At 41.5% G+C, this 12,296-nt stretch overlaps 1 long non-coding RNA gene across 1 annotated transcript; it reads right to left on the bottom strand.

Moving 5' to 3' along the window:
• Positions 1-745: 745 nt before the first annotated feature.
• LOC107538887 (uncharacterized) lies at positions 746-10,524 on the bottom strand. Its single transcript, XR_001603351.2, has 3 exons — positions 10,421-10,524; positions 2,400-2,661; positions 746-824 (listed from the first exon to the last, which is right to left on the bottom strand). It is a non-coding gene; the product is annotated as an uncharacterized LOC107538887 (long non-coding RNA).
• Between the last annotated feature and the right edge of the window lie 1,772 nt (positions 10,525-12,296).

Genomic DNA, 12,296 nt, shown 5'->3' with positions numbered 1-12,296 from the left:
GGCCTCAGGCCAAGTCACACAGTTATAGGGCATGCAGGTCAAAAGCATCCAGGTAGACAGCATTCAGATCATCTGGTGAGAGTTCTGCTTTCTTAGAAATCTTGGCTTTCTGAGGGCAGAGACCACACTGATTATATAACATCTCGATTTTATTTTGATTTTGCCTTATTATTATCTAAACTAGTTTACTTATTTGTTTACTTGTCTTTTGCCTGAAACTTACCACTATTTTCATTATGTTTTTTGAAAGCAGAAACTCCATCTATGCCTATCATTTGTCAGGCACTTGAGACTTGTTTGCTGAATGAGTGAATGAATACATAAATTGAAGAATGAATCCCTGGTGCCTTAGTGTCTGGCAGAGAGGATGTGCTCAAAGATATTTGCCGAATAAGTGAATGAATGAATGGATGGATCAGAGAATGAAAGTTCTGAGAAATATCAGCTCCCAGAACACCAATGGTACCATTTCATTGCTAGAGAATCAGCAAGTTTTCCTCCAAACCAAACTAAAATCTCTAAACCCAAAGCATAGTGCTTGTCTCACAGGAGACGCTTGGAAATATTTCCTGAGTAAATAAATAAGGGGAATAGATGGATGGATGGACAGCAGGACCAAGCAAACAAGACTAGCATGCATGAATGAGGCAAAACCAAAAAGATTTATGAAAATTAATTTTTCCTTTTTATTCAAAATGTTGGCCTTTTGGTTTCCCTTTCTTTATAATTCTAAATCTCAAAATTTCCCATTCATTCAGTCTCTTCTTAATGGAGTTTTTTCATTCATCTGTTCATTTGTTTAGTCAGCACTCACTGGGTTTGTTCTATACACCAGGCACATACAAAGATGAAAAAGACACAATCTAAGCCATAAGTCAAATGGTGGAATTAGACAAGACTTCTAACTTCCTTTGCCTGCCTACCACTTGGCTAAACTTTCTTTCTTCTTTCTTGTTTTTTTAAAAATCATATAACCTCTTGCCTGCTCATTCATGTTTACTCATGTGTTCACTGAGCGTTTGTTCCATGCCAGTCACTAACAGTGAGGTTACAACTATGAGTAAGATAGTCTGGTGGTATTTTTGTGTCGTTGTCTTTGTCTTGCAGCTATATGGTCTGTCCTAGATTATAAGTGACTACTCATTCAGATATAGAAGGGGAATTTAGTCATGAATCAGAATTAACATCTAATAAAAACTACAGGCAGGGGCTAGATTGAGACTGCTCTGTATCGTGACTATCCTTGCACCACTGACAATTAGCAGCTCTGCAGAGGTTTTCAACAATAAGACTGCTGATACAAAGGTATCATAATTTTGAGCTATATTTCTCTGGGCAAGAATTGAGTAGCCTCATAATTCAAGAAAATTGCTATAACATCTATGAGTGTCAACTATATGCCAGGTATTGTGCTAAGTGCTGGGGATGATGGGTGAAATCTTGCTCTGGACCCTCTACAAGACCTGAATCTAGTCAAAGACATAAAAATGCTTTGTTCACTGCGATAAGGATTATAAACAAAGTATGTGCAAGTGCAGTGGGAACCCAGGAGAGAGCTTGCTGAATTGTTTTGGAAAGTTGGGGTGGGATTTATAGAGGAGCCAATATTTGAGGTTTGCTTTGGCCAAAGAATAGAAGTTTGTGAAATGAAAGAAGGGTGTTTAGGGAATGCGGTATGGCGTAGCCTAAGTCTGACAGTTGTAGATATGTGGAAGTTTGTAGAACCATGAGTTTGTGTGGCTGGAATGCAGGGTATTCAGAAGAGAGAGATAGAACATAGGACTGGAAAAGCATGTAGTGACCAAACTGCTTTTTAAAGGTCATTCTGAAGAGCTCAGTTTTTAAGTCTATGTAATAGGGGAAAATCAAATTAGCGTTTCTCACTGTTATGTCTGGAAGGTCCCCATTTCCTACAATGCAGCAGATTGGATGACTTGAAAACTCCCCTGTTGTTCATAGCATGTAAACAACATTTTCTACACACAAAGCTGAGCTCACAAGAAAATAAGAAAGATCCCCCAGGGGAAAGCAAGTAGAATCTGCCAGTGCAGCCAGCAAGTGAACTGATGTGAGGCAACCCTGGGTGTGGGGCATTATAGGGAGGGCTGGGTTTTGGGACTTTTAGGATTTTATATATTTTCATTTAGATTGGGTGTTTTAGGTTCACAGAAATAGTGACTATGAGGTCTTGGGTCTATGGCCAAATGGAAATTTGGTGTTAAGGCCTTCACATAAAGCTAGGAAAAGATTTATAAGGAAATATTCTCTGCTCACCTACAAAGGGAGATACCATGTAAGCTTCTCTGTTGAGCCTGGGCCATGAGTGGAAGAAGAGGAAGTGTCCGCTATATTCTCATTACCAGGCGCCCACCTTCATGTTAATTTGGGTTCTCATTTACTTTATTGAGTGATCCTGGAATGCCCAAGTCAATGAAATAATGAGAAGTCATCTTTGAGGGATGATACTGCTAGGACCCCATGCAGAAGTGTAGAAAAAATGCTGCAGGACAAGTTCAATGGACGTCCTTCAGAATTCTTATGGCCAATGTAATGAATTCTCAACTCTGAAGTCCTAGTACCACAACCTGCCACTGGCAAACATTAGAAGATACAGCAAACAGTAGGTGTAGGCCACCAAGAATCTTCATTCAGAAAATAGAGCTATTGGAGAGAGAGTATAAATTAGTATTTTAAAAAATCATTAGTGATATATAAAGAAAAAAGTGACAAAAATAAGACATCATAAGACATTCTGAGAGACAACCACCCAGATTTGAAAAATAAATAGAACCTTGAAAAACAAAAGTGTACTAATTGGCATGGATTAGACATAGCTGAAGTGAGAGCTTAAGAACTGTAACCTTAAATGTAACCCTGAGGCTGGGACATAAGAGATAAAAAATAAAAAAACATGGGTAAGAGACAGGGAGGATAGAATGAAGGTAAACATGTGACTAACAGGAATTTCAGAAAAAGAATGTAAAGAGAATGAATAAAAGAAATAACCATAGAAAAGGGCTGAGAATTTCCCAGAATCTGAAAGAAATGAATCTTCAGAGGCAAGAAATGAGTCCTAAGAAAGATAAAATAAAATCTGTATCAAGTAACATCATAGAAAAACTTTTAAAAACCAAAAATAAATAGAAGATCTTAAAAGCAACAAGAGAAGCCCTGGTCGGGTAGCTCAGTTTTTTAAAGCATTGTCCCCATACACCAAAGTTGCAGGTTCGATTCCCGGTCAGGACACATACAAGAATCAACCAATGAGTGCATAAATAAGTGGAACAACAAATTGATGTTGCTCTCCACCCCCCCCTTCCTTTCTCTCTCTCAAATAAATTTTAAAATGCAACAAAAGAGAAATATGGGTTTCTCACAAAGAAATAATGAGAGGAACTGACTTGTCAAAAGGAACAATGGAAACCAGAGGTCAATGAAATAATGTTTTTAAAGTGCTGAGAGAAATAACTGTCAGCCTTCACTTTTAACTCCTTCAACTACCATTTAAAAACAAAAGGAAATAAACATATTTTTAAGCAATGACCAAGAGAGTTTACCATTCAAGTACCCTGTGGAAAAGATTTCTAGAGTATGTATTTTAGAAAAGAAGAAACTGAACTCAAAGTGAAAGATTCAAAGGCAAGAGGGAATGGTGATTGAAGAAGTTGGTAAGCATCTAGGCAAAGCCAAAAGTGTATTAATTACTCAAAGCAATAATAATGATAATAATAAAATTTAAGGGTATAAAACTAAGGTGAAACTGTGTAAAATGCTGAATGCAATAACATGTAAAACAAGTTAAAATGTTCTAAATTCCCTATTTTATTTGGCAAGAGGGTATCAACATTTACTTTAGACTTTAGGTCCAACATGCTTGACAAAAGTTTCAGGTTAACCACTAAAAGAGTGGAAACAACATGTAATTTCTAAATTAATAGAGAGAAAGGGAGAAATATAGAAATCTTGATTGATCCAAAAGAGAAAAGGAAAAGAGGCAAAGAGGCATTAAAAAGCAGAATAAATAGAAAGTACATAAAGAAATGGTGGAAATAGCCCTGGCCCGTGTGGCTCAGTTGGTTGGGCATCTTTGTCCCATGTACTGAAAGGTGGTTGGTTCGATTCCCAGTCGGGGCACATGCCCAGGTTGTGAGCTCGATTCCTGGTAGGGGGCGTGCAAGAGGCAGCCAATTGATGTTTCACTCTCACATGGCTGTTTCTCCCTCTCTCTCTTCCTCTCCCTTTCCCCTTCCTTTCTCTCTCTAAAAATGTTTTAAAAAATATTTTAAAAAGAGAAATGGTGGAAATAAATCAAATATATTAGGAAACACAATAAATTGAAGTGGATTCGACTCACTAGTCAAAAGCAATTTCCAGGTTCGATGTAAAAAGAAAAAAAAAAAATAGAAAGGAAACTTGCTTATGCTATTTTCAAAATACATACCTAAAACAGAAGTATCTTAAAAAGTTGAAAGAAAAGGGTAAAAAGAGGTATACCAGGCAAATATTGATTAAAACAAAACTGTAGCTATAATAGCTGTAGCGGAGTACATGTCCCTAAGGCAAAAAGATGTCATCATATAATGATAAAAGCAATAATTCATCAGGAAGATATAACAAATTCAAATTTCTATTTATTTATCATAGACTGAAAAATGTGTAAAGCAAAGGTTGGCTGAATTGCAAGGAGAAACTGACACATCTTTATAGGCAATTTAAAAATACACCTTTCTGGTAATTGATAGATCAAGGGGCATAAAAATTGGCATGAATTTATAAGATTTGAATGACACAATGGACAAGATCAATCTAACAGACATATATAGAGATTTGTGCCCAACAATTGAAGAATGTACATTTTTTTCGAACACACAAGAAACAGTTACAAAAATTGACAAGGTGCTAAGCCACAAAGAAAGTCTCAACAAGTGTCAAAGAATAAACATCATATAGTCAACCTTCTCTGACCAAAATAAAATTAAGTTACAAATGAAGAACAAAAGGTAACTGAAAACAACAACACATATTTAGAAATCACGATAGAAATGAACAAATACCCAGAACAAAATTTGTAATAACACTTGAGGAATATAGTTAAGGAGTTCTGCCCAGCTGGCATGGCTCAGGGGTTGGCCATCGACTGAAGATCCAGGAGATCGAGGTTTGATCCCCGGTCAAGGCACTTGCCCGGGTTTTGGGCTTGATCCCCAGCAGGGGGCGTGCAGGAGGCAACCTATTGATGTTTCTCTCTCACTGATGTTTCTATCTCTCTCTCTCTCTCCCTCTCCCTTCCTCTCTCTGAAATCAATAAAGACATATAAAACAAAAGTATTAAAAAAAAAAAGTTCTGAGAGCAGTGATTCTCAACTGGGGACACCTGGCAGTATCTGGAGACATTTCTGTGTGTCACAGAGAGGGGCAGAGACTAACATCTTCTGGGTAGAGGCCAGAGATGCTGCTATCCTACATTGCAAAGGACAGCCACCTACAGCAAAGAATTCTCTGACCCCCAAATGTCAATAGTGTTGATGTTGAGAAACCCTGATTCAGAGGGAAAGTTATGGCCCTAAATATTAGGTAAGAAAAGAAGAGTGATGACTATGCTGGTAAGGTTGAGGATATCTTAGAAAACAGAGCAGAGGATAGAGAAAGGCAATAGGCAACTGTAATAACTTGGCAATAATGGGAACTTAGCCTGAGGCAGTGGCAACAGGCATGGAGAGAGAAAAGGGTTTTGGGGTAAAATGGACAGGATTTGGAGAGAAGTAAGGGAAAGAGGGGAGGAGAAAAATGAGATGGCTCAGTAGGGACACTGCAGGGTAGAACCAAACTGCAAAACGTCACAAATTTATTAGTCAACCACGGTAGACGACTGGGGCTGATCTTGAATGAATACCCACAAGAATTCAGCCTCAGGGAACCAAAGAGTCATGACTGGACTGCCGGGAGTTGACAAGATGGACGTGGGGGTCAAGGCCATTTCCTGGGAGGTGAGAAGACTGGAGGACTCAGGCTCCCGGAGAGAGGAGGCAATGGGGAGAAGGCATTTTTCCTGAACTATCAGTTATGAGATCACCTGAGCTGGGGGTGAAGTGGGCTGGAATTTACTTGTCCCCAAGTCCTTGTCTTGTTCACATGGACATGATGCAAGCCACTGCAGAACAGTTTCCAGTTCTACCATAGTAGAAAAAAGAAAGAAACACGACCACATGCACCACAGCTCAGAGTTTCAAAGACCACATTTAAAGTGGGCTTCAAACAGCCATGTGCAGCTCCAGCACACCCACACTTCAAGTCAGAGTAAACAGGGTTATGTTTACTAGCACCAAGGCCTAAAATAGAAACCCTGCAGCAAGCTCTTCTTTCATTAACGGTGTCTCTTTGATACCTAAGTGGGAACCACACAAGGGCTGGTGTCAACTGTTAATGCCAGAAACAGTGGCTGGTGTGGAATGCTTTCTTTCACATTTTATGGAGATTTTCAAAGGGCACCAGATTCATAGTGTGGGAACATCTTTGGTGGAAACGCTCAGATATTTTTCTCTTTGGCTGTAGCTGGTCTCCATGGTTTGATGCTCAGTATGGGAAGAGTCTCAGGCCACTGTAGGTTCATTGTTTAAAATAATGCTTAAAGCAGCCACAAAATTAACTCCTCTGAGCTTCTTTCAGGGTTCTGCAATGTTTTTGTACTAATGAGCGTTGTTTTTTTTCCATCTAGATGAAAGACAATCTACTCATTGAGGTAGCTGGTACATTTTATTCATTTATTTCCCATTAAACTCTGTCCCTGAAGTACACACAGGTATTTATTTGGTTTGTCAGTGTGTGGGAGAGAGATATAGACGCAGGGTAAGAGCCACAAAGAAAGACAAAGACAAAGTGACTAGTCTATGTTTCCTCCTCTTAGTTGTCTGTTCTGTTGAACCATCTGTATCTGAAACTGAGTCACTAGGACTTCCTCTAAGTAAGTGGTGATGAGAGAAGGCAGCACAGAGAGAAAGACTGAGATGTGGAGCAAGAAAGGACAAGAGAAAGAGAGAGGGAGAGTGGTAGGAAGGTGAAGAGCCTGGGTGGCCGTTTTTCTTTGCTCTTAACCAGCAGTTTCTTAGCTCTGGGTCTGCATGTTCATAAGACATGTGCATGTCACCGAGGATGGACCTGAGACAGGCCAGTAAGCCAGGACAAGTGGAACACGGAAATTGAGACAGTAGCTGAACAAACTGACAGAGCAACTTACAGCAGATACAGGTCACCTTCCTGGAAATAACATCTAGATCTCAATTGTATTTCAGCTCCAGATCCAGAAAAGCAGCAAAACCAGGTGGATGACACCAGGACCAGTCATGATGACTGATGAACCCCTGCCCTGACAGCGACCAATCAGTGAAGACCATGGCCCTGAAGGAGGACGCCTAGAAAACTGATGAATACTCTGCTGAAACCCTCCCCTGAGACCTCCCCTAAGATTCCCGTGTGCAAAAGAGAAATAAAAGCCTCAAGACAAAGACCCAGTGTGTGCTCTCCCTTTGGGGAGCCCCCCCCGCCATTTCCTTTCCCCAACTTCTTCCCCCATGAGCATGCATCTCCTAAACCCTAAAGGACCCCAGGAGACTTGCAACCTGGGGAGCAATGGGCAGCAGCAGCTCATCAGAGGCTAGTCCCCTGAACCTGCTCCCAAGGCCCCCTTTTCTCTGACTTCCCAGAGTGGCAGGGCAGCCCAGCCTGGGCTTTCCTGTTGCTTCTTCTATGATAAGCCCTTTTTTGTTTTACATCCCCAGCTTTAATTCCTCGTAGTCACCTGGACTCACGTTGTGAGATTTTTCCTGCACAAAGTCAAGAACCTACACACTGGACAACAAGACGGTGGTGTAGGTAAACATGGGGTACCCGTACCCCCCCACGACCACATCAAAATTACAACTAAAACATGGAACAAACATCATTCACAACCTCCTGAAATCTAGCTGAACAGAAGTCCTACAAGTAGGGAACTGAAGAAGCACATTGAGGTGGGTCGGGGCAGAGACGTGGGGCAGAATGGGGCAGAATTGCGGAAACTGGGACCCTAGTGAGGCGGTTTAAAATCGGAGGGATAGCTTCACTGTGGAGGTTTCCTGGAGAAGTGAGGGGTCTCAGCCCCACATCAGGGCCCCCAGCCCAGGGCTCCAGGGCCAGGAAGAGAAGTCCCCACAACTTCAGGTTGTAAAAACCAGCAGGGATTGAGACTGAGGGACTCGGAGGCTGCTGGAGTCCCAGGCAGCTCCTCTTAAAGGGCCCACACAGGGACTTACTCAGACGCCCTCCCTCTGAGCTCTAGCACTGAGCAGAAGCTTGAAAGGAACCTGGGACATTCAGGGAGGAACTTGCCTGCAATCAAGGCGAGAGTTTGAGGGGCAGCTTTCTCCCAAATCGAAGAGCTGGAAGAGGCCATTGCTCCTTTGACAAGCCCTCCCCCCACAGAGCCGGCAGGCAGGCACCATATCTGAATCTCTATCAACCTGGCTTACACTTTTTGCCCTGCCCTGGTGATTCCCAGAAACTCTGCCCCTCCTTATTTGCAAGCTTAGCCAAGTCATTTCCAGGGGCTTTTCTATGCAAGTGGCCTCTCTTGCCTCAGGCTTAGGACTTTCCTAAAATCTCTCAAATAAGCAGCATCTGGTCTCAGCATGCCCCATTCCTCTCAGTAAGTGGCCCCAGGTCAGGCACTAGTGGCAGCCTGAATTGGTTCATAGCTTGACATCTCCTGGGAACCTCTAAGCCCAACAAAAGTAGCCACCATCTATGGATTACTGTGTAGCTCATGCTTGTTGGCCTTGGGAAGGGCACAGGCAGAGGCTGACTTTGCACCTCATGGGAGGTCCCAGAGACAGTGCACCCAGTGGTCAGTTTTGACCATGCTGGATTACAACCTTACACCAAAGCCTCACTGGAGCCCCAATCCTGCTCCATAAGAGTGTCTCCAGCACAACTACAGGAGAGTCTCTTGTAGTTGCAACAGGTCCTCACAGCCGATTGGCCTGGGGGTCAATTCTTCTCAGTGACACCAATAGCAAACAAGGCTCAACTACAATAGGACAGTGCACACAGCCCACACAGGGGAGCACCTAGAAGGTGCAGCTCAGGCTACTGAGGAGATTGAGCCACTGAGCCCTACAGGACACCTCCTACACAAAGCCACTCTACCAATTCCAGGAGACATAGCAGCTCTTCCTAATACATAGAAATAACCACCAGGAAGAAGCCAAAATGTGGAGCAAAAAAACATGTCACAAAGGAAAGAAGAGAAGAAATCTCCAGAAAAAGAACTAAACAAAATGGAACAAAGTAAGCTAGATACAGAGTTCAAGACAATGATTATAAGTATGCTCAAGGATCTTAGTAAGACTTTTATGGAAACATAAAAAAGAACCAGTCAGAGATGAAGTCTACACGAATTGAAATGAAGAATAGTTTACAGGGAATCAACAGTAGAGTAGAGGACACGGAGACTCAAACCAGCAAGCTGGATTATGAGGAATCAAAAAACACCCAACCAGAAGAGCAAAAAGAATACAGAAAGATGAAGATAGTGTGAGGAGTCTCTGGGACAACTTCAAGCATACCAACATTTGCATTATGGGGATGCCAGAAGAGAAGAAAGAAAGCAAGAGATTGAAAACCTATGTGAAAAAATAATTATAGAAAACTTCCCCTAATGATGAAAGAAATAGACTTAAAAGTCCATGAAGCACAGAGAGTCAAAGAGGCCCACAGCAAGACACATCATAATTAAAATGCCAAAGGTTAAAGACAAAGAGGGGATCTTAAAAGCAGCAAGCGAAAAGCAGTTAGTTACCTACAAGGGAGCACCCCTAAGACTGTGAGCTGATTTCTCAACTGAAACTTTGCAAGCCAGAAGGGAGTGGCAAAAAAAAGTGATGAAAAGCAAGGACCTACAACACAGATTATTCTACCCAGCAAAGCTATCATTTAGAATTGAAGGTCAGCTAAAGAGCTTCACAGATAAGAAAAAGCTAAAGGAGTTCACCACCACCAAACCAGTATTACATGAAATGTTGAAGGGTCTTCTTTAAGACGAAGCTAATGAATAAAAGAAACAGACAAATTAGACCCAGAGACGAAGCATGCAACAGATTGTTGTATCTTAGAGGGAAGAGGGAAGGGGGGTGGGGGGTGGGAAGAGATTAACCAAAGAACTTATATGCATACATGCATAACCCATAGACATGGACAATAATGGGGTGAGGGCTTGGGGAGGGGGCAAAAGTGGGGTAAAGGGGGTTAGGGGGGAGGAAATATGGGACACCTGTAATACTTTCAACAATAAAGATAAATTTAAAAAAAGAAAAGGATCCTACACACTACTGGTCGGCCCTAGGCAGACCTGCTCAGGGCCAGGTCCCCTTTCTGGTAACAGACCTACCTGATTTCCTGGGGCTACTGATTTGGGTCCTTGGGGTCCTGAGGGAAGAGCAGAAGGAAAAGGTGCTGGCAGCTTCAGGTTTCATCAAAGTGAAGTGGGAGTTGGGGAAAGGAAGGGAGGAGAGAGACCCAGGACATCTTGTTCACTGGCCAGTTGTCTTCCTGTAGTAAAAGTTAGGAAGGGAGATTGGTAGAATTTGTATAGAATGGTTAAATTTTTTGTTGGCTGAGTTGATGGTTTTCAACTTCAAAATGTTAGCTTATTTGAAAATTTCTTTGCATACCAAGATGAACTTGCTTAACATCCTTCCAGGAAAAACAAAGATGTTACAATGAAAAGTTTTCTCTTTTATCCTGTGAAAGAATTCTAATAGTAATACCTCCCTGCATATCATAGCACCTGATGTTTATTTAAGTTCTTTTCCCAGCTGCAATCCCACTTCATTCTGTGAGGAAGTAAGAGATAGAATGCCATCTCTTCTTTTTGTCCCTAGGACAAGGGTGTGCATCCTCCTTTCTGATAAGAATTATGTGATTAATCATCTCTTATCTTTTGATTTGGTTACAAATTTGGATCAGAACCAAATTTGTAGCTCAAACATCACTTATTCTATTTTTTTCTCGCTTTGATTTTTGTTTGTATTCCTGGGTCTGTTTTTGTTTTGTTTTGTTTTCTGATTATATTTTGCTTTTTTAGTCTCCTTTGAGTTTTGGTTAGAAGTTCATTGCATTAATTCAACAAGTATTTATTATTCCTCAAGCTCCTTTTTCCTCTTCCCTGTTTTATTTATTTCCCTAGCATTAACAAAACACCATCTAACACATTTGGGTTCAGAGAATTCTTTATTGTGCAATGTAGGATAGCAGCATCTCTGGCCTCTACTCACATGTGGAGCCTAGGAGCTTCACATATTTTATGTACTTACTGTTTATTACATATAACCCTTGCCTTCTTAACACTGTCAATAGAAATTAAGCTCTGTGGGGGCAAGAGTTTTGTCATTTTTGTTCCATACTGTATTTCCAGAGCCTAGAGCAGTGCCTGGCATATTGAGGGCCTTCAGTAAATACCATTTGAGTGGAAGAATCACCAACTCCTTGCCAAGTTCTGTGTTAGGAGATGGGAATCAGAGGTGGCTTCATGGGTGTGTGGCCTGCGTAGGCTCATGGGGTCCCACACTTAAAGAGGCCTCATGCTTGGTTTAATAATACTCTGCTGTTGCCATCTTGAAATTTCTAATACACTTTGAACAAAGAGCCCCATGTTTCCATTTTTACACTGGGATCCACGAACTCTAACCAGTCCTGGTGGGAATACACCAGTGTCATTACCTGCAAAAAGGTTTTGATCTACTGGAGAGAGGAATCATAAAAAAAGATACATGCCATTTATTTTAACATAAATGATACATATGTGTACACACACACCTGCATGAATCTTTTGAGGCAGAGACAATGCCTTTTCTCTGTTATCTTTCTTGTATAAGCCACACCCTTAAAGCACCATCTGTGATTTTCTGTTTTCATTTTTTCTTTTTATTTTTAATCCTCACTTGAGGATATTTTTTCCATTGCTTTTCAGAGAGAGTGGAAGTGGGAGAGAGTGAGAGAAACACTGATATGAGAAAGACACATGGATTAGTCGTCTCCCGCACCCGCCCCAACCAGGGCCAGGGATCAGCTTGCAACCAAGGTACATGCCGTTGGCTGGAATCGAGCCCAGGACCCTTCAGTCTGGGGGCTAATGCTCTAACCACTGAGCAAAACTGGCTAGGGCCTGTTTTCACTTCTTTAAAGTGAAAGGAGAGGCTAAAGGCACACTTGAAAAGAAATCTGACTGCAGAATTCTTCTGTAGTTTCATAATCTCCTCCCCTAT

Source organism: Miniopterus natalensis, chromosome 2 (assembly GCF_054644295.1).
Source record: "Miniopterus natalensis isolate mMinNat1 chromosome 2, mMinNat1.hap1, whole genome shotgun sequence".
Classification (NCBI taxonomy): domain Eukaryota; kingdom Metazoa; phylum Chordata; class Mammalia; order Chiroptera; family Miniopteridae; genus Miniopterus; species Miniopterus natalensis.
The sequence above is the reverse complement of the archived record's forward strand: the minus strand, read 5'-3'. Positions and strand labels throughout refer to the sequence as shown.